Source organism: Cibotium barometz, chromosome 17 (assembly GCF_041138505.1).
Source record: "Cibotium barometz isolate CiBa-2024 chromosome 17, ASM4113850v1, whole genome shotgun sequence".
NCBI lineage: Eukaryota > Viridiplantae > Streptophyta > Polypodiopsida > Cyatheales > Cibotiaceae > Cibotium > Cibotium barometz.
In genome coordinates this window covers 23849654-23872174 of record NC_141062.1, presented here as the reverse complement: position 1 = coordinate 23872174, position 22521 = coordinate 23849654, and positions in this window count along the sequence as shown.

The following is a 22521-nucleotide window of genomic DNA, read 5'->3' as shown; positions in this document are numbered from 1 at the left end:
GGTAATGTACCTCAATGTGTTTCATCTGCGGCGGATGGAAAAATGGATTCTTGGCCAACTGTATATTACTGAGATTGTCACAATATATAACAACCTTTCTCTCCACATGCAACCCCAAATCAACAAGTAGCTTGCATAACGAAGCTACCTCACACTTTGCCACCGTAGCTCCTCTGTACTTTGCCTCCACATCACAGCAGTACTCCCCATTGAAAAAATAAATCCACTGGTAGATCTGCAATCTGAGATGCTACCTGCCCAATCTGCATTTGTGTACCCATATAGCTCTAATAGTACACATGTTGCATAAAACAATGCATAATCAATAGTGGCCCTATTATGGCTCACCGGAACCCTCCTTGAAACACATCCAAAAAGAGATTACTTGGTGAACCGCAACTATCCTGATGATCTTTCCAATGGCCGAGCTCGTAACCCATGAGGTCTCCAAGCTCTACAACTCCTTGAGGTCTCCAAGCTCTACAACTCCTTGAGAAGTAATTCCACCGCGAGCGTTGTCACACCGTCGCATTGCACTACGGGTCTTCGTCCCTCCTCTCACCTCATTTCACTCACACACACTCACTAGCATGCATTAGAGAGAGAGATTAGCAAGAGGATTAGCAAGAGCAAGACTCAATTGCACAATGGGAGAGTATGTTGTATTATGAGAGAAATTCACTTATATACATGGCCATAAGTGTTCACACACATAGATTGTGGCTGGCCGGGCACTTTAGGCTCATAAGAGCCCTAATGCTATTACTATGACTACTCTCATAATATATCCATGAAGTACATCACTTATTAGGACTTCATCCTAACTTGCTACCACATGCTCTTGAAGTAGGAATCACCATAAATACTCCATCACACTATTACGGGCGCTTGTCCAAGTTGTAGTTTTGGACAATATTGCTTCATATCTTGAATGTATGACCTTTTGGTGTATCTACCATGACTCTTTGAAGTAAGATAATGGCGGTAGCTCTTGTTAATCCTAGAATTGGATTAACATCCCCCCTTCTTTTGATGGCGATCACGTCCTCGTGATCGCATTGAAGACCTTTATGTAGGGAGAATGAACAAGCTCTATTGACGGCTTTGGTGTTGAGTGACATTCAATGGTCTTTGTTCCTCTAGAAGAAATAAGAAAAGCTAGTTAATGAATGAAGAGGTTAGTAGTGTATTGGGAATTCCGAATGGGGTGGGTTTTTTTGTGAATGATTGCATTTTTATATTTGTTTAAGCCCCTTTTTTGGGCTCAATTTGTTTTTGGCAATCATCGACAAGGTTACATGTGATTTTTGTTAGTGGGGACACTAAGAGATGTTAATAATGGGAGAGAAGAGAGGGAAGGATCCAGAGGAATGTAGACTTAATCATCAGAATGAGATGGTGATTCTCAGTTCCTCATTTGATTCATTGAAGCACCATTCATCATTTGAAGAATTTGGCCTTTGATGATGTCCCTTTGTGTGGCAGGATTCTTGTCAAATGTTGTTGAGTAGGACCTTTTCTTGACTTTTTCTGCCTATGTGCTTTTTATGTTTTTATGTATATTTAAGTTGCCTTGTGAAGCAAATTTACATGAAGTACAAGAATTGAGTCATATAGACTTTTATTGAACTGCTCTGTATTGAAGTAGCCACTTGTTGGTGAGGATTGAAAGAATTACGTCGACTTGAGAGGTGAATATAGATATCTTTAGTAAGGATTGAAGATCATTGATTTGTGAAGATGGTGGCGTTGTTTGGAAAGGTTTGTAATTTGAAGGAAAATTCTAGGCGATGGGTTGTATCATTAACCAAGATTTTGCCCAACATGGTCCGCCCATCCATAGATATACTTGGAAGTTGGCAATGGTGAGGCTTTTGTGCAAATGTTCTCCAGTGCATGAGTATGGGTATTTACTCATGGAGCAGGTACTACATTAATTTAGCCAAAAGAATAGTAATAAGCTAACAGATATATAATGGCTATTCAAGATTATTAGAGAAGGTTAATGTGTGAGATGGCTGATGAGGCTTCAGTGTACCTATGGCATCATTGGTAACCAGAACGCTCACCACTTGTCCCGTAGGGGCTTTTTCAATATTTCCTAGCTCATAGTACCCGATAATATATTCACTTATAAAAATCAAGATGGAATCTCCATTGAAGATCAGCAAGATCAACCAACAAATCCATATAGAAGAGCCATGGACTCATTCATTGAGGACCAGCAAGGTCAATCAACCAAATCCATGCCCGGTTTCAGAACAACTCTTACTCCTTGTTCCAATATCTTCCTCGACGCACGTGTGGGTATCTTTGGCGACCTAGAGCCCAAGCACCATATGGTTAGCACCCTCTAGGATCCTTCGCAAGTCACCTAGCGCTTCACTCATAGGCCGCTTCCTTGGTCCCTCATCCACCGTATCGGAAGCTCACCATTTAAATCGAACCAAGGCTAGTCAAGACCTCGGCCGACCTTGCTACGCGAGACGTCCTCCGTTGACTCTCCATCAGCTATTGTAACTTTATAAGTTAGGTCTCCCACGACCTCATTCACAAGATGGTAAAAATGCTTCCCCAGCATTCTTGACATAAAATAGTCATTTAAAAACAGGTCATAAATACAGTTTCTTTAACGAATTCTTGTCTTTCCACATTGTTCCACACCTCATCACATACTCATCACATCTCATCCACTCGCATCTACCCATATCCACATCTCATCACATCACATTCATTCACATCTCATCCATTCATATCTACCCCAATCCACATCACATCACATCCATTTCACCTCACATCTCATTCATTCACATCTATCCGGATTCACATCTCTTCCATTCACATCATATATCATCCATTCACATCTATCCCAATTTACATCACATCTCATCACATCCATTTCACATCACATCTCATTGATTCACATCTCGATTCACATCTCATCCATTCATATCATATATCATTCACATCTATCCCGATTCACATCATATCACATCCATTGTATCCCCATTCCATCACATACATTCTATCCACATTATATCACATCCACATCATATCTCATTCATACACATCCCATCTCATTCGTCCACATCCATCCAATCATTCACATGCACGACTATCCACATCTATCCATACATTCACATCTATCACCACATCCACATATATTCACGTGACATCACATCACATCTCATCCACATCCACATCACATTTAGATCCACATCTACATCACATTCACATACGCATCCCCTTACATCACATCACATCTCATTCACATCCACATCACATTCACATCCACATCTCTTTCAGCACATCACATCTCATCCACATCCACATTACTTTCACATCCACATCCCTTTACATTAAATTCTTTCACATACACATCCACATCCATTTACATCACATTCTTTCACATACGCATCCACATCCTTTTACATCATATTATTTCACATACACATCCACATCCATTTACTTCCCATCTCATCCTTTCACATATCCTCTCATCTCATTCTCATCCTTTCACATATCCTCTCATCTCATCATTCACATCCACATCCATTTACTTCACATCTCATCCTCATTCATCTTCATCATCACACCACATCTTATCGCATCCCATTTACATCTTATCACATCCCATTTACATCTTATCACATCCATTCACATCCTATCGCATCCATTCACATCCTATCGCATCTCATACACATCTTATCGCATCCCATTTACATCTTATCACATTCTCTTTTCATCTTATTACATCCATTCACATCTTATCGCATCCTATTTACATCTTATCACATCTATTTCACATGCTATTCCCATTTAGTAGCTTTTTCTAGTTTGATTCCGATAATGGGACTTTTTCTAAATTTCTACCAATTGCTTGGCCTAATTAAAGGTTCCTTTTCTCGAATGACTATTTCTATATTCCTTCTTAATTCCTCAATTGAATTATATTCAATATTCCTCTTTTGAATAAAAGAATTCATGGGATTTGTAGAAATCAACTCTACCCATATTTCCACTTTTGGTAAATAATCATAAATTGAATTATACTAAAAATTCCTCTTCTTCCCATTGAATTTCTTGGATCTCAACTACCATTGGAATTCCTCTTTTTTCATTTAATTATTTGCATTCCAATGTCATGGGGATTCCTCTTTTATCTCATCAAATATTTCTTATAAAATAAATTCATCTAAAATAAAATATCCATTATTTCAATATGCTAGGAGTTTCTCTTTTCCCATCTAAATGATGGAATTCCAAATGTCATAGGAATTCCTCTTTTAACATTTAAATATTTCTCATAGATAAAATAAATTTATCTAAAATTCATCTTTGAATTTAAATAAAATACCCATTAATTTCAATATGCTAAAAATTACACTTTCCTCATTTAAATATTTGAATTCCAATATAGTGGGGATTCCTCTTTGATCATTAAAATTTATCTATGCAAAAAGTTTAATTTAACTAAAATCCTTCTTTAATTTTGAAATAAAATATACATTATTTTAGCATCCCAATTTTTCTCTTACTTCATTGGAATACATGGATTTCCATTGTCATGGGGATTACTCTTTTAACATAACAATGAATTACTAGAAATTACTCTTTTTTCTAATTAACTATTTATGCATAAACATAAAATCAAATTTTTCATGATTATAATGAGAATCATTCAATTAATCTAGGATGACTAATCCTAGAATATGGTAGGAAGTCCTCTTTTCATATTATGAATGAAAATGATTTATGTGTTAATTTTTCAAAAATTTTACCATAGCTTCGCTGCTATTACTGATAATTCTCAATAATTTTGAAAACATAAAGTTTAGTAATATCATATTATAGAATAACCATCAATTGGATCAATATCCAATTATGGACTTGATTCCTAGTTTTTCCATGAATTAAATAGCATAAAAGTATTAAAAAGCCACTTATTTGGCCTCAATTTGACAAGCATAGAAATTACTTTTAGATTAGAGAATTGCTTCATGAGAAGCTTCATTTGAATATAGAATAGGTCATATGAATGACCATTCTTTGGGGGAGAGAGAGACATGCTTTAAAAAAAATATTTAATTTAAGCATAAATAGAAATTTATGTGTTTTATCCACTACAATTCATTAAAGAACTTCAAATGTATTAAAAAAGCCATTCAATTGAATGCTTCTCAAGCTTGAGAGGGGTTGAGAAGAGAGAACATTTTGAGATTAAAAAAATAAAGACCATAAACCACACTTTACCTCCTAGATTGCTTGATTCTTTAATCAATGTAGAGGCCCCCAATCAATTGGTTTGGTATGTTGATGAAGACTCCAAGGAAAACTGAAGAGAAAGAGAAACTCCAATCCCTCCAATTTGTAGAGGATAATAGAAAATATCATTATTTCAGTATAATACTGGCATGGTATAGTTCTTATATTTTTTTACAAAGGGCTAAGAATCTATTTATAGGTGAGGGGGGCCTCTAACCAAGTCCTACTAGTTTCTAGAATTTTCCAAGTTCAGTTTGGCTGAATTTGGACAAGATTTGGACTTGGCTCCCTTTTGATTTAGTTTGATCTAGGAGAGAGGAGAGATGAAAATATCACAATATTTTTGAGTTTAAAACTCCACCACACATGTGAAGTAGGTGCCTCCTTGAAGAGCCCTCTTCTCCTTACCAAGGTGTCAAAATTGAAACATTATACCCAAAATATCTCATTTTTTTAAGTAATATTCATAGTTTTTTACTAATAAACCTTGTACTCAGTCAACTCTTCATCTTATGTGGGCATTTACTCAATTTAGGGTATTTTTATTTTATAGTTTAGATTTATCTCCTCCCCCACACTTGGATTGATCCTATTGGTACCCATAGGAACCTTAATTAGACCATAATCCAAAAATTTCTAAAAATCTAGACTCTTAGGCTAAGGTCCTTTATACTTATTTTTAAATAATTCCAAATGCATATTGAAAAGTTCTTTTTAAATTTTTGTTTCAGGGGAAACCATTTTAGACACTAGGAGGATTTTTATATCCAAAAATATCTCAATTTTGGATTACCTCTCTCTAGATATTTTCTCTCTCTAGGTCAAAATAGGGTAAAATAGAATCATTCTTTTTTTTCAAAGAGGGAAAAAATTACAAGATCAGAAAGGGAGGTTCTTACACCTATACACCTGAAAAGCTAGAGGGAGAAATCTTACATCTTTCCTTTGATTTCCTTGTTAGAGATATATAGTTTAGCTCTGGGAACTTCTTCAAGAATAGCTGCTAATTGCGTGGTTGTGGCATTGAGCTTTGTAGGTGAGGATGGGGTTGAAGGAGTACCTTATTTATCAAAGTCGGTCATTGACACAGATGGTAGGTGATTGTGAAGAGGGACTCTTGTGGAAGAGGCTTGTATTATTTTGCGTTCAGTATCATAGATATCCATCATTAAAGTTGGATCCTCTTCCTTGCAGTTTGGTATTGTCAACTTTTTGTCCTTGACCATCATGCTTACTTTATCGCTAGCAAAGCATACTGGTTCTTGGGCAGAAATAGTCCATTTATGCCCCAAGATGATCAAATCTCCTTCCAACACATACTTAACCACAAAAAACTTGCAAGTGAGGGGGTTAGTTTCAATATACATTGTATGTTCAAAGTACCCCAAACATGGCATGCTCAAGTCTTGTGTAAAGGTAATCCTTTCAGGATGTGCCGTGAGTGTTGGTTGACCTAACAAATCCCATAGCTCAAGGGTCATGAGATTGTGTTCTCATGTTGGATAAAGCTGTGCTTAAACTGTGGTGATTTTATTTGCAATTTCCAATCCAACGAGAATCCTATGGATCTTTTCATCAGTAAGATATAATGGAAGTTCCAGCTCCTACAAGGTTTCTTCCTCCCGTAATAGCAATTTTACAATTCATGTAGGAGTGTTCAAGTTGACTATTTGCATGGATTCATCTAGTGAATACAACTATTCACCTACCCAAGTTTTGCCAAGGACAACATCATACTCAAGGGAATCTAGGGTAGCATGGAATGTAAATTCCATATCGCCCATCGATTGTTTGAGTAGTGTATCTAAATAACCTAGAACTTCAATGTTTTGTCCATTGGCTCCTTTTGCAAGACTATTCCTTGTAGGGATGAGCTTAGGTTGTCCCAATGACACCCAAGTGTCTATTGTCACATGATGTTATGACTAGCTTGAGGGCTAATCAATGCGCGTTTGCACTTAACATCATTTCCTGTAGGGAAATCCAACCATGCCATGATAGAATCTTCCAAAGGAACCATGGGTGTTTTGGTTATTCTTTCGGCTTCATATCCCGTTTGCTGTTTCATACTCCCATTCACTTTCATCCCCTCAAATTAGCTTTCAACTTTTTCAAAAGTACCCAATGCATACACTAGCACAATTGGCCCTCTAACAATTCTTAATGTGGTCTGTTTGGAGACTTGCGAATCCCCACATTCCTGTTTTATGGAGTTCGTTATGTCCTTGTATAACTCAGGTTGAACCCTAATTTTTCTATTGTCTAAAATTCTCTCCAAATTGAAGAAATTGAAGCTTCCCTCCTTCTTCAATCTCCATTGGTGGCTCCAAAAACACACCAAACCAATTGATTGGTTGGGGGACTCTACCGTGATCAAAGAATCAAGCAATTTGTAAGGTAAAGTGTGAATTTTGATCTTTTTCCATAATTTCTCAATGTTTCTCTCTTCTCAACCCCTCTCAAGCTTGAGAAGCTTAATTGGAATGGCTTTTTAATGCTATTGAAGTTAATTGATGATGGTAGTAAGGAAATACATAAATTTCCATTTATGCTTAATTTTAATGGTTTTTATGATTTTTGTCTTCTCTAAAATGATTATGATGTTATGCCTCATTGAAAAAAGGCATTCCCGTCTCTTCTTTTAGTAAATCCAACCATTCTTTATCCTAGATGAATGATTAATGGATCAAATCAAGTTTTTCATAATGTTTCTCTTTGATAAGTAGAGAATGTTTACATTAGAATGATTTAAATACTCTTGGTGAACTTCTAAATAATTTTAGAGAATTAAAATTTGAAAAATGGTCAGCCATACAAAGGAGGTTATGGCAAAATTTTCTAAAATTGTGTAAAATAAGTTTTATTTTTTTAATTCAAAAAGAGTAATTCCCATCGTATATGTATTCTTAAAGTGTTATTTTCATCCTAAGTATAGAAAAATGCATACTAAAAATATTTTATTAAAAAAGTGTTACTTTCTTTAGAATTAAATTCTATGCATAGAAGGAAGCATATTGAAATTGTTATTTTGATTATAAAATGTGATTTTCATCATACATGATTTTTATGCATAAATGGATGCATAAAAGAAATTTTCTTATATTAAAAGAGTGATTTTCATCATAAATGATTTGTATGCATAAAAGATATCTTTTTATATTAAAAGTGTGATTTTCATCATAAATGATTTTTATGCATAAAATAAATTTTCTTGTATTAAAAGAGTGATTTTCATCATAAATGATTTGTATGCATAAAAGATATTTTTTTATATTAAAAGTGTGATTTTCATCATAAAGGATTTATATGCATAAATAGATGCATAAAAGAAAATCTTTTTGAGTGTAAAACCGAAACCCGCTGGCTGAAGCTCCTGCCTTCACCCCTGCTCGCGCTGCCTGCTCGCCCCTCGCCTTCCCTCCCTCGCGCCCTTTCCCCCCCGTGCTTGCCCTCGCTTATGCGCCCGCCCCTTCATCTCGCCATCGCGCCCCCCCCATCATCTCGCCTTCTCGCCCTCTCTTGTGCTGAAGCGCCCGCCCCCCTTCAGCTCGCCATCGCTCCCCCCACCTCTTCAGCGCCCCGTCCCCCCCCTCCGCGAGCCCTCTCTCTCCCCCCGCCTCTCCTTTCGTGCTGCTCCCGCCCCCCCTAGGGGGTTTTTTTTCTTCGCCGCCTTAACCCCCCTCCCCTTCTTGCTGGTTTTTCCACCCCCTGGGGGTTCTTCCTTTTTTTTCAATCCTTCCACCTTCCCTCTCCGCCCTTCGTGTGCAGCTCGGTTCTTGCAGGTATTGCATTCGCTCCGCCTTCGCCAGAGCTTCAAACTTGGATGGAGGCTCCTCTCTTCTGCAGCCCCCTCGATCGCCCCTGCTGAGGATACCCCCATCAGGCTTTCTCTTTCTCCAGAAGAGGAAGCGAGCCTCGCCGCAGAGGTGGAACGCCTCCAGGCACATTCCACCATCTGCCGTATAGTCGGCACTCGTCGCCCCAGCAAAGGGGAGATCCGGGATCTTCTTCACGCTCCACCTTCTTGCAGACGTGGGCAAGATCCTGGGCGTTCAGCTTTTGGGCCGTGGACACTACCAGATCGAGTTCGAGACTGCCCAGGTCCTTGCCATGAGTCCCCTTGACATCAGGGGTGCTCGAGCATTCTTCAGACCTTGGCAGCATGGCTTTGACCCCACAGCAGCGGTCGAGTAGGGAGAGCACCTTTTCCATGTTACTGTTTGCTTCACTGGACTCCGCCGCGAGTACCTTTCGCTCCTTTCGAGGCTAGGAGCACTAGTGGGCTCGGTGCTCGAGACTGGCCCCACTACAGCCTCAGTGGTGGCTAGAGCAGCTGGGCTACCTTCGGTCAGAGTCTTGGTTCCTGACATCTCCTCCCTTCCGAAGGTCATTCAGCTACCTAGGATAGGGGGGGATGGATTGATCAGAGAGTGGAGTTTGCGGGGTTCTCAAACCAGTGCTTTATTTGGAGACAGGTCGGCCACCTGCTGCAAGGCCTGCCCTCGCAGGAGACCCCGACCTGCACCACAGCAGCAGGCCCCTGATGGCCTGCCCACAGATGCGGCTCGGCACGCCGCCTCCTGGACACCTGCTCAGCCCACAAAGACCTCGGAGTGGCAGCCTGGAGAGGGGCGCTGTCGAGGGAGACAGCCCCAGCAGCACACCTAGAGATCCATGCAGCAGTAGCCACACAGACTTAGCATCAGTGGGTTCCCGTGATGAGGAACAGCTTTGCTCCCCTTGAGGAGGAGACCCCAGTGTCGACTGAGGACCAGGAGATGCCAGCAACCCCTCCTTCACCCCCTCCCCCCCTCCCCCGTCTCCCCTCCCGCGCCTTGCTTCCTCCTTCACCTCCTCCCGTCCCCGTTCCGGTTTCGACAGCGGCTCCTTCCCGACCCCCTTCTCCCCCCTCCTCCCCCCCGCTCGCTTCAGCTCCTCAGGAGGCCCTGGCAGAGCACCGACCTTGCTCGAGAACCGTAGAGGAGACTTACCATGCTGATTCGGGCTTCATAGATATCCTCTGTCTGCAGTCGGCTGAGTCGTCTCGACACTAGACAGTGCTCGGAGGCTTTTGATTACTCCTTCACAGGCTTTTTGGAGCAGAGGGCCCCCATGAGCCAGCACCCACCATCCGAGTTCATGTAGTGATACCTCCGGCCCGCGGGGAGGAGGCACTTGATTCAGCGGTGGCCTTCTCATTCCCTCTCTGTGGCCCTTGCGACCGGGAGTGGACCCGGGAGCTCGCTCTCTTAGCACTTTGAAGACTCAGGCATTTGAGTTTTCTCACCATGTGAGCGATCTAGAGGTGACAGATGTGATAGGCTGACTATGGGAGTTGGCTCATTTTTTCATTGATCCTGAGAGTGTGGATGCCTAGGATTCGACATTTGGTCGTTCGCATTGTGGTAGACTTAGCATGCGACCCTGGATATGTATGCATACACGAGGGTGTGTCGCCACCATTGGACACAACGACTGGCGCTTGATCCGAGATTCTTGTAGTACATCGGGTGGGCAGATTCATAGCCGCTCGGATGGGAACTATTCTCCATCCAAGCCGCTTGCGAAGGCCCGCCGTACGGCTGAGACAGCATCCACCTCAGCAGGTCATCCATGAAGATCATCTCATGGAATGTACAGGGCCTTGGTGGCGCACATTATATACGTTATCGTGGTTGCTTGAGGCAGGAGCTTCAGAGATGCCTCGTTGGGGGCAGTATTGATATTTTCTGTTGATGCATGAGCACCATTTGGGTAAGAGCAGGATCCAGAGATATGGTTCGTCGGTGATGCCTGGTAGATGGGACACCTTTTGGTCTGCAAGATTCGGCCCTTTGGGTGGGCAGGGAGGAGTATGTATGGTCATTGCGGATGTATGGCAGGAGGCCATACATCCGTAGGGAGGAGTATGTATGGTCATTGCGGATGTATGGTAGCAGGATTTGGCCCTTTGGGTGGGCAGGGAGGAGTATGTATGGTCATTTGCGGATGTATGGCAGCAGGCCATTGTGGATCGCAGGATCATTGTGCCTCGTAGAGCACAGTATGTCATTCTGAGGATGCATGATGAGCTCTTTGGCGTGCTCAATGTCTATGCGCCCAACCATGCTAGTGCCAGAGCAAAGTTTTGGACCGAGGTTACGGATGCATTGTTAGAGGCCGCACATTGGTGTGTCAGGGGAGACTTCAACATGCTTGAGGACCCGGCCGATAGGGTGGGAGGCAGTCATGTTACAGTGCACAGTACGGAGCTTGCAGCTTGGGAGCGATTTTGCATGACACTGAGGATCACTGATGCATGGCAGCATGAGGCCTTCTCCCGCTCTCAGGACAGTCTTAGTTTCTCTCGGTCGGATCGCCGGCAGGGAGGGACTAATCTATCACAGATTGATCGCTTTTATGTGGGCGACAGGTTAGGGGGAGAGAGGGGGCTCCGTTGGCATTCTTGCTGGCACCTCTTTTCAGACCATGCGCCAATTATTTTGACTCTAGAGGAGAGGACACGGGAGACCAGCTTGCAGTTGAGGATCCCAGAGAGGGTACTTATACAGATCCTAGTCTCGCTGAGGACATTGAGAGAATATGGCATGATAGTCAGAGCTCTGACCAGGATGCAGCAGGCCAGTGTGCCCAAGGACTCATCGAGCTCAGCTCTTTTTTGCATGCTACAGCCTTGACATGGCTGGGAGAGGCTCGCGAGAGTTAGCGTCGGCGGCGGCTGAGACGACGTAGCCTTGCTTCGCTTCAGCACCTTCAGGAGCAGCAGCCTACATGTGAATGGGTGGTGTCCCACTGAGCTAGGCACGCTAGGAGGCTAGAGAGGCAGAGGAGTAGAGACATGAGTTTTACTATCGTCGCTAGGCCTCTCAGTGGACGCAGCTTGGTGATAGAGTGACTGGGGAGTTTTTTGAGATTACTAGGCCCCGCCATGCTCAAGCAGGAGTCTGCCAGCTTGGCAGGCCGGACGGATCAGTAGCTATTGAGCCTGAGGAGATCAGAGCCATAGCCACTGGGTTCTATAGAGACCTGATTTCAGCGGAGCCCACTGAGGCTCGAGATGCTTGCAGATAGACTGTGTGGGCCCATGTGCAGAGGAGGGTCACAGATCGTATGCGTACAGTTCTGGGTGAGCCTCTCTCAGAGGTTGAGCTTGCTGAGGCCTTGAGGGCCCTTTCGCGCCATAGTTGCCCAGGGGAGGACGGATTGACGCCTGCTTTTTTTATGCGCCATTGGGGCCTTTTGGGGCGAGGCCTCCGCAGGGGCTTTTAGTATGTTTTGGACACTGGGGTGATGCCACAGAGCTTTACAGAGGGCTTGATCTTTCTTATCCCCAAGGGGGAGGGAGTATTAGATGATATTCGGCATTGGAGACCTATTACGATCCTCAATACTGTCTACAAGGTCTTGGCAAAGGCCTTGAGATCCCTGGGGGAGTTGATTCATGCTACCCAGACAGGATTCGTCAAGAAGCGTAGTATCCTTGACAACATTTTCACCTTCTAGGGGAGGCGATGGCCCGAGCTAGATTTCTTGGTGAGGACTTGGTCGTCATGATGCTTCTCGATTTTGAGAAGGCATATGATAGAGTCGATTGGGGTTTCTTAGAGGGCACTATGCTTCGCCTGGGCTTTTAGCCAGGTTGGATTCGAGGGGTGGCAGCTCTATATTCCACAGCTCGTAGCCAGGTGCTGATTGCAGGAGGAAGGGGGCCGAGTTTTGAGTTGACCAGATCAGTCCGTGTCAAGGGTGTCCTCTCGCCCCATTTCTATTTCTCTTCTTTGCCGAGGCTATGAGCATGTATATGACGGGGCAGAGGAGGTTGGTTTGAGAGGACTGCAGCTCCCAGTCATCAGGAGGAGGGACCTGCTGGTGGATGCTGAGTTTGCTGATGACACGGGTTTATTTTTGCATGGCCAGGAGGCCAATCTTCAGCGAGCATAGCAGTCGCTCCAAGTTTTTAGTGCAGCTTCGGGAGCATTGATCAATTGGCGCAAGACAGTGGCCTTTTGGATCAGTAGCGCTCCCACTCCGGCATGGAGCCCGGACCCGAGTTTTAGATGGATTCCTCCTGGCACAGCAGTGCGATATTTGGGATGCCAGATTGGACTAGATTTGTCACCTGAGCAGCAGCAGATTGCCCCGCTTCTTCTGAGCATTCGGAAGAAGCTTTTGTATTGAAGTACAGCTCGGCTATCCTTGGCTGGGAGGGTGGTGGTGGCAAATCAGGTGCTTTTAGCAAACCATGTGGTACATTACGTCTTGCTGGATCTTCTCGAGCTCTTGTATCAACCAGGTACAGAGGCTAATCAGGAACTTTCTTTGGTCTGGGCAGGATGGTCAGCCAGTCAGGGCAAAGGTTGCTTGGGTAGTTATTACACTTCCGTTGGCCCAGGGAGGCTTGGGCATTATAGATCCAGTTGATCAAAGTAGAGCCTTATTGGGGAAGCTTATTGTTCGGGGGTTGCTTCCAGGCGCAGAGCCTTGGAAAGAGCTTCTTTTGCAGCGACTGTGCAGGCTTGAGCTCCCCCAGCAGGGGGCACTTGTGCACCAGAGATACGATGGATCTTCATAGAGATGAGGAGGACAGGCCTTAGTAAAGGATGGGAGGACAGATTTGCCTTGAGCATCCTGAGAGCTTGGGAGTTGCTGAGACCGGGGCTCTCTCAGAGACCTCCTTCTTGTGATGAGGAGCGGGCCAGACAGCCACTCATTTGGAGCCCAGCGGTTTGCACAGTGCAGGGTCATATGCTGGGTTCTCGGCCTCGTCTAGCCTGGGGACCATTGGCGGCAGGCCCAGCACGCAGTTTTGGAGACTTGGCAGGCCTTCTGCAGTCTCCCAGGAGATCCAGGTGGAGAGGCTGGGTCACTTCAGAGGGGGGTTGATTATGAGGGATGACATTCAGGAGGCACCCACCATAGAGGAGTGGTTCACGCCTCTCGAGCCCGTGGCCCCATGGTGGATGGGAGCCTTTACTCAGTTGGAGATCCTAATTGCTGTCAGAGCTTGCACTGAGGATGGCAGATGCCTCTACTATGAGATCCAGGATGAGGGCAGACTTCAGAGAGTGGAGGTGGAGTCGCCTTTGGTTGTTGCAGAGTGCATCTTTCAGAGGATACGGGTGGTGGGGCCGCGGCTTCTCGAAAGTGGCATATTGACTCAGACCCTACAGATGTGGACTCTGATTGGCGTATATGGGCATATGTAGCACGCCCCTTGGCGGCCCGGCTCCCAGTGGGACCCTGGCGAGTACGAGTGGCATGATCCTTATGCATCCCTTGAGGCCACAGAGTCACCTTTTTCCAGTATACTGTTCGGTTGGGGCGACATATTTTGACGGCGAGGAGGATGGTCTCTCCAGCTGCATCGGGGCACTGGCGGCTTCAAGGACTCTCACCGGAGTTCCTGGAGGACTTTTGGACCAGGCTCTAGGCTAGTCGACAGGCACGCAGGATCTCGACTTTCCAGTGGCTAGTCGCCCACATGGGTTCTACCTTGTCTATAGCGGTCTTTCGGTGGCCTGCGTCCGCCGATGCGGCCACCCTATGGAGACACAGAGACATTGCCTATGAGACTGCCCTCAGGCGTATCAGATTTGGCTGCGGATGCTGCGCATTCTGGCCCCCCTCTCTCCAGAGGGGATGTATACGTGGGGTGCCGCTACTTGGTCGACTTCGTCAGGGCCTGCTCTCTGGGCTATGAGACGGAGCAGGATAGCCAGGCCATCAGATTCATTAGGGGGCCAGCCTCGCCTTGTTCCTTCACCAGGACTTCTCGTCCATCGGCTGGACATAGGAGAGGGATCTACGATGGGAGCTCCTCAGCAGCCTCACCATATGGTTCACCTGGAGGGCTCGGTGTTTCAGGGCCTTTGAGGGGAGACTGGAGAGCCACCAGCCGAGACTGTTCGGGGGATCTGGCAGGAGCTCATCCACACCCTGCAAAGAGGACAGTACCACCGCATCCGGGGTGACTCGGGCGGACGAGGCGATCTTGCGGCGCCAGGCCTTTCACACCACTTGGCGTAGCGGCCCCTTCTATACCCCTACACGTGGGGTCCCCCCGTTGGCACTACAGGCCACCTGTTTGGCTTTTCCCCCCTCCTATTGTATGATATAGCCTCTCAGTTCTTTGTAAGCACCTAGGGAGAGTCTCCCTGGCTGCCTTGCTTTGTTCTCTGCTCTGTTTTCTTATGTGAGCAGAGAGGATCTTTTGTAGCCCTACGGGCGTTTTTTATATAACTAATAAAAGGATATTTTCTTGGAAAAAAAAAGAAAATTCTTTTATATTAAAAGAGTGATTTTTATCATAAATGATTTGTATGCATAAAAGATTTTTTTAAATTTAAAAGCGTGATTTTCATCATAAATGGATTTTATGCATAAATTAGATGCATAAAAGAAATTCTTTTATTCTAAAAGTGTAATTCCTACTAAATTAGATTTATGCATAGAAAAATACATAAAGAAATCGATTTTTATTTCAAAAGAGTTATTTTCATCAATTTTGATTTTATGCATAGAATGATGCATAAAGAAATCTATCTTTAGTTCAAAAGATTTATTTTCATCAATTTTGATTTTATGCATAGAATGATGCATAAAGAAATCTATCTTTAGTTCAAAAGAGTTATTTTCATCAATTTTGATTTTATGCATAGAATGATGCATAAAGAAATCTATTTTTAGTTCAAAAGAGCTATTTTCATCAATTTTGATTTTATGCATAAGAAGATGCATAAAAGATTGAATTTCAATTCAAAAGTGTCATTATCATTTAAAATGAATTTATGCATAGGAAGATGCATAAAAGATTGATTTTTATTTCGAAATTGTTATTCTCCTTAAAATGGAATTTATGCATAAATAGATGCGTAAAGAAATCTTATATCAAAAATAAGAATTCTCTTGTATTCTATAAATAGAAATGTGGATGTATAGATGTGGATATAGATGTAGATATGGATGTGAAAATGGATGTATGGATGTGGATGTGGATGTGGATGTGGATGTATGAATGTGAATGGGGATGTGGATGTATGAATGTGGATGTGGATATGAATGAATGAATGTGGATGTGGATGTGGATGTAGATGTGGATGTATGAATGTGGATGTGGAAATGGATGTGTAGATGTATGAATGAGGATGTGGATGTGGATGTATGAATGTAGATGTGGATGTGGATATATGAATGTGGAATGTGGATATGGATGTATGGATGTGAATGTGAATGTGGATGTATGGATGTGGGTATGGATGTGGATGTATGGATGTAGATATGGAATGTGGATGTAGATGTATCAATGTGGATGTGGATGTGGATGTATGAATGTAGATGTGGATGTGGATGTATGAATGTGAATGTGAATGTGGATATGGATGTATGAATGTGGAATGTGGATATGGATGTATGAATGTGGAATGTGGATGTGGATGTACAAATGTGAATGTGGATGTGGATGTGGATGTATGAATGTGGATGTGGATGTGGATGTATGAATGTGGATGTGAAAATGGATGTGTAGATGTATGAATGAGGATGTGGATGTATGAATGTAGATGTGGATGTGTATATATGAATGAGGATGTGGATGTGGATGTGGATGTATGAATGTAGATGTGGATGTGTATGTATGAATGTGAATGTGGATGTGGATGTATGAATGTGAATGTGGATGTGGATGTATGAATGTGGAATGTGGATATGGATGTATGAATGTGGAATGTGGATATGGATGTATGGACGTGAATGTGAATGTGGATGTATGGATGTAGATATGGAATGTGGATGTAGATGTATGAATGTGGATGTGGATATGGATGTATGAATGTGGATGTGAAAATGGATGTATGGATATGGATATGTATGTATGAATGCAGATGTGGAATTGTATGTATGAATGCAGATGTGGAATTGGATGTATGGATGTGGATGTACGAATGTGGATGTGTATGGGGAATAATGGATGCGAATGTGTATGAGAAATGATGAGACGTCGATATGAGTGAATGGATGAGATGTGATGACATGTGAATTGGGATGTGAATAAATGATATGTGATGTGAATGAATTTGATGTGATGTGAATGAATCTGATGTGATGAGATGGAAAATGATGTGATTGGATGAGAATGAGTACACATATGAATTGAATGTGGAATAAGTAATGTGATTGGATGAGAATGAGTACACATATGAATTGAATGTGGAATAAGTAATGTGGACTCATAAGGGATAATGTGGAAAGAGGAGAGTTCATTATAGAAACTGTATTTGTGAACTGTTTGTAAATGACAGTTTTATGTCATGAATGTTGGGGAAGCATTTTGACTATCTTGAGAATGTGGTCGTGGAGGCCTACCTGATAAAGTTGCAACAGCTGACGGCGGAGAGTCAACGGAGGACGTCTCGCGTAGCAAGGTCGGTCGAGGTCTTGACCAACCTCGGTTAGATTTAAATGGTGAGCTTCCGGTACGGTGGATGAGGGACCATGGAAGCGGCCTATGAGTGAAGTGCTAGGTGACCTGCGAAGGATCCTAAAGGGTGCTGACCATACGGTGCTCGGGCTCTGGGTCGCCGAAGATACCCACACGTGTGTCGTGGAAGATATTCGAATAAGGAGTAAGAGTTGTTTTCTGAAACCGGGTACTATGAGCTACAAACTATTGAAAAGTGCTTATATTGTGAGGTACTATGAGCTACAAACTATTGAAAAGGCCCCTGAGTGAACAGGTGGTGAGTTTTCTGGTTGCCAATGATGCCATAAGTACACCGACGAAGAAATGATTGGAAATAAGTATTCAACCAGAGATTTTGAGGATTGTGATGAGTGACACAATGGTTTCATTAAAGGATTGTTTTAAAGATAGATGATGCTGAGAAAAAAAGGCAATTTCATATTAAGTGGTATGACTAGTTTTATGTTTGCATGAACATCTGGCTAGGGGGCCTGGAAACTCTTTTCCCTGATACCCGGGACAAAACCTAACCAAATTCCTAATTGGATCCCATCACTACAGTGGTTGGGTGGTTGGCTAACCCATGGGACTGGTTAGGGTTAGGCTGGACTGATGGATCCGTAAATCGAGACTCAATTTCTGTTTAGTACGATAGATGAGGTAAATCCTGGATAAAAATTGTTATATGGAAAAGAATCAACGGTTGTGCCTCTCAATGAGGAAAAAAGCGTTGGTCTCTATGATCCAAGTACAGTCTTTTTCCTTGATCTGACTATGGGACTTACGGGTTCGGTCAGATGAGTTCAGTTAGTTAAGGCTTTTGACTACGTTATGGAAAAGTTGACTTGGTGGAATCACCCGTGCTTTCCAAACAAAGGAAGTTTTTTTCGGGTTCGGTTTTGGAAAAATCGATGGAGTAGTCTCTTGTCCGGATATCCGTGGGCGAGGCCCCGAGTGTGGGACCCAGCCCCAGCAGAGAAGTGCTACTTCCGCTGCTAGTACCCCTGAATTTGTTGCACAATGGGGACAGGGATCTTACAGTTGGTATCAGAGCTAGTTGGCTAATGAGGATCAACCAGCGAGACGCCAAATATGTCAAAAAAAATTCAAGAAGCACAAAAAGGTTTTGATTGTGTGATAAAATTCATACAATTTGATATTCAAACTGAAATTCGTAAATTAGTAACTTGGTCTTCAGATGGAAGTACCACAATTGTATGCCTAGACATGATGGTATTTACCTTATAGTTCCAAGAACCATGACTACCCATATATACCGAGGGTATAATTGTAGCTCTTTACTGGCAGTATATAGAGTAAATCTAAGACTTGAAATTATATGCATCAATGCTATCCAGATGATGAATTCGAATGTGGTTTTAATATGATTTTTAAATTTTGGTTGAGAACTGATGAGTTGATTTGGATTCTGATTGAAAAATGATGATCCCTAAAATTTGGTTGAAATGTCATAAGTTGAATGGGAGTGTGATGATGTTCTTAACTAGAACGACGTTAATGATTTCAGCCAATCACTGTGAGATTAGTGGATTGTGCTGGTAGATTGCTATTGTTAACTTTTGTCCAGTGGATCAAGTTAAGGGATGATAAATTAAAAATCTGAAAAATTAAAATCCCCATGGAGGACTATTCAGATGAAAAAAAAAGTCTGATGGACCATTATTGTGTTAAAGATATGAATGAGATAAATCTGAATGAATTGTTAACTGATAATGCGTTCTATATGAGTATCTTTATCTCTTGATTCTGTGGGGAGCCGACCTATTTAGAGAACCCCGGAATCAGTTGAATCAAAAATCAGATTGAATCATAAATAAAGAGACTTAACAAGAATTTTTGTATTGATAGGAACATGGATCGAGGTCGTCGTGGTAGAAATGTAAACCCCCAACTCGATGAATAAGAGCTCGACCTGGACCTTTCAAGGGTGAAGGGGAAAACTTGGGCGAGGCTATGGAGCAGTGGATCGAATCGATGGAAGAATACTTTGATGTCACCGAGTACAATGAGGAGCAAAATGCCTCTTGCAAGGCTGAAGATAGTGGAGACAGCTAGAGTGGCATGGAGAAACCATTGCAAGACAAACCGTCTTGACCAAAATACCCAAACCTGGACCGATCTCAAGGCTTACCTCAGAAAGAGGTTTTGTCCCCGAGGCTTTTTTGAAACTAAGATGAATGAGTTCTTGGAACTAAAGCAGGAAACTAAGATGAATGAGTTCTTGGAAACTAAAGCAGGAAAGCCGGACAATTGAAGAGTACCATCAAGCTTTTGCCCTTCTCCTTAAATATTCCCCTCAATTGGATGAAGAGCAGCTGATAGCTAGGTTCATTTGGGGAATGAACGAGCCATTGGATACTTTAGTCAAGAATGCCAAACCTATTTCCATGGCCGAAGCAGTTCGGATGGCGAAGGATTTCGCGAAAGCCTTTGATGTCAAAGTCCCGCCAAAGCCACTACCATCATCTTCCAAAAGGTTTTTATTCCCAGAAGATGATTCCAACCTTCCTCCGTCTAAGAGATATCAGGGTCAAACCTGTTGAAATTAGAGCAATGTGATGAGCTATGGTGAATCAAATACTAGAATCAACATCATTAACAAAGTGATTAGCGAATAATTAAGATATGATTAGTTAACAAATGGCTTAATGTAGGCATGGATAATAAAAAACCAGCAAATTCTCATTAGGCCAATGCCTCAATTTATAGAGTTTACATCCAAGCATCTAATCCCACTGATTTCTCCTTGATTCACTCCACCTCTCCCAGAATATCTCCACCTCTTTTGCTTGATTCTGTCCACCTCTTCACTTTTCCCATAATATCTCCACACTTCCTAAATCTTCTCATGCTACCCTTTATTCTCTCCCAGTAGATTCTTCTCACCTTTTCACAGGTTCTTTCACATTTACACATCCTCTTTTACAGCCTCTAACCAAGGGCTTGTTCCCGCACACACTCTATTCACTTGTATATTTCAACACCTCCCCTCAAGTGAATACTCCTAGAACACCTAGACCCTATACCAAGTTTCCCTCTTACTTGATAGTCCACGACTAGTGTCTAGCACATCTTCCCTCAAGTTAGCTTAGCACACCTGGACCCTATACCAAGTTTCTCTGTTACTTGATAGCCCCCCACGACCAGTGCCTCAAGTCCCTAAACTCATAGTCCTTTTGACACTCTCTCTCTCTATGTGTCCAAGGCTTACTATAAGTGCCTGTGACCTTGACTAAAGTGCTCACACATACATCTATCTACCACGTGGCCGGTGGCTCAGAGGTGGTTTTATTTTGTTGGGGTAGGTTACATTGGGTTGTGGGGTCTCTCTCTCTCTCTCTCTCACTCTTTGGAGCCTCACATCTTCTCTTATCTTCAGTCTTCTTGTCGTGGCAGCTTCTCTCCATGCGTCCATGTCTTCCTCTTCTTTCAGTCTTCTTGTGGCAGTTTCTCTTCACCTCTCCTAGAATATCTCCACCTCTTTTGCTTGACTCTCTCCACCTCTTCACTTTTCCCAGAATATCTCCACACTTCCTAAATCTTCTCATGCTACCCTTTATTCTCTCCCAGTAGATTCTTCTCACCTTTTCACAAGTTCTTTCACATTTACACATCCTCTTTTACAGCCTCTAACCAAGGGCTTGTTCCCACACACACCCTATTCACTTGTATATTTCAACAAAACCCAGGATATGGGAAGTTCCAGAATGGAAGAAATGTCCTTTTCCAAAAACTCAATCCCTTGGATTTCAACTTCAGAAGTTCCACCCTTGAACAAGAGAGTGAAATGCTATAACTGTCAAGGATTTGGACATCGCAGTATGGATTGCCCAACTCCTTTTGGATCGAGGTTTTCAGGGTAGGAAAATCAAGGATCAAGATTCCAGACTCCAGCCCCTTCCTTCCAGAGTAATCAGGGTTCTATCTGCCAAAATCAAGGAAATCTCAAAGGTAGACCCTCTATCCAACCTACAGTTTCAATCCAAAGTAATGCAAGACCTCCACCTCAGAATAGAGGAAGTCAAAGAGAGTTGTTCCCAAATTGGTCGACTACTACCAAGAGGCAGTAACACTGGAAGTGATTGAAGAAGAAGAAGATGATGAAAGAGATTATACTCCACCTGCGAGATGAGGACATCTCGCGTTTTCAAGTGGGGTAGAATGTAAGATTCCTCCCCAGCATCTTTCCTTGTAGTCAAATCCCTCTTCAGAAATATAAAAGATCTTGTTTCTACCAGTTTTAGCATAGAGAGAGAAAATCTTCTAGAGAGTGGTAATTCAGTTTTTAAATATTTTTGGATGGAAAAATATCTCTTCTTATTAAAATAAGTTCCCCCGAAATAGAAGTTCAAAAAGATTTTCAGAAGGTGCATTAGAAATCAAGAGGCCTTATCCTGAGGGTCAAGATTTTTTCGAAATTTTAAATTAAGGTTCCTATGGGCCAATAAGATCAATCCATGTGTGGGGAGGAGATAAATCAAATTTGTAAAAGAAAAATACCCAAAAATGAGTAAATGCTCACATAAGATGAAGAGTTGACTATGTACAAGGGTTATTAGTAAAAAACTATGAGTAGTATTACCTAAAAAATGAGATATTTTGGGTATAATGATTCCATTTTGACACATGTGTAAGGAAGGGGAATCCCTTCAAGGAGGCACCTACTTCACATGCTTGAATGAGTTTTAAATTAAAAAATAATGTGATATTTTTATCTCTCCTCTCTCTTGATCAAACCGAATCAAAAAGGAACCAAACTAGGTCCAAATCTGGTCCCA